This window comes from Ascaphus truei, chromosome 2 (assembly GCF_040206685.1).
Source record: "Ascaphus truei isolate aAscTru1 chromosome 2, aAscTru1.hap1, whole genome shotgun sequence".
Lineage (NCBI taxonomy): Eukaryota > Metazoa > Chordata > Amphibia > Anura > Ascaphidae > Ascaphus > Ascaphus truei.
This window is the reverse complement of record NC_134484.1, coordinates 156,583,225-156,584,412: the sequence shown is the minus strand read 5'-3', so window position 1 is coordinate 156,584,412 and position 1,188 is coordinate 156,583,225. Positions and strand designations below refer to the sequence as shown.

Below are 1,188 nucleotides of genomic sequence, written 5' to 3'. Positions count from 1 at the left end.
CGTTACAGTTCTTTAAGTGCCCCTGGCTTAACATCACCGCCGGGGTATTTACTAAACAAGAGGAGGGGTAGTCTATTAATGCCGTCGGCTGACTGGTTGAAACTGTAAATAAGCTGTTTAATTTTTTTCCCTCTGTAAAATAAGACATTGTATTGCTGTCCCCCTATACTATGTATCGTACTAACTTAACGACTCTAGATGAATTTAGTCTATTAAGGCCTTAACTGCCGTTTAATACCTTATTTACTTTTTTACTTGTAAATATGACATGTAATTATTTCCTGTTTGAAAACTGTTGTATCTTTTAAAAATAAAATAAGCAATTTTTGACTCATAAAATTGTGCTTTTTATTTTTATGTATCCCCTGTTACGTCTAACACAAACTCTATACAAATAAAAAAATATATAAAAAGATTATGTCTGGGGTGGGATTCGAATCCACGCGGACATACGTTCATTGGATCTTAAGTCCAACGCCCTAAACCACTCGGCCACCCTGACACTTGAGGGTTTAGCCTCTTAAAGCCGTATTCTGTCTGAATTAAAAAAAATGCTACGCCCTCTTTTCAACGTCTTTTGAACTTTTCTGACATGCGCACTGCGTTATTTCAGAATAAACATGTCCAGACATGCCGCAGTATGAAAAAAAACATGTTCGGGCATGCCCCAAACGCCTATAAACATGCACAGACATGACGCGCGTATGTATACGCCCCCTCCAATCAACGTCAACAGTACGCACCAATCACAAAAAAGAATAAAAAATACACATCATAATAAAAAATGGATTCAGGGGGGTGTCAACCGAGGTTTTTTGGCTTAGGGTGCGTCAACCGCGTTTTTTGGCGTAGGGGGCATCAACTGCGTTTTTTTGGCGCAGGGGGCGTCAACCTCAAAAAATGGCGCAGGGGGCGGTGCCGGATACGGAAGGGTCGGTACCGGATACGGAAGGGGCGGGACATGGGCGGGTTTATGGCCAAAAGGGGGCGGGGCTTAGGCCAAAAGGGGGCGGGGCACCTGTCAAAAAAAGTTTGACATAATGTATGCCTCCCTACTACTTACAGTACATAAAAAGCAAGTCACTTTAACTCCCTGTGCCCCATGCACCAAAAATGTTTTGTGGCAGGCAGAAGAATTTAATAAAGGCTGCAAAATGTATTATTGTGTGTTGATGGTTAGAATTGCTG

General features: G+C 41.8%; 1 non-coding gene across 1 annotated transcript; it reads right to left on the bottom strand.

Annotated features, from left to right (window-relative positions):
- Positions 1-418: 418 nt before the first annotated feature.
- Positions 419-502, bottom strand: TRNAL-UAA (transfer RNA leucine (anticodon UAA)). The gene has a single exon. It is a non-coding gene; the product is annotated as a tRNA-Leu (tRNA).
- Positions 503-1,188: the final 686 nt, after the last annotated feature.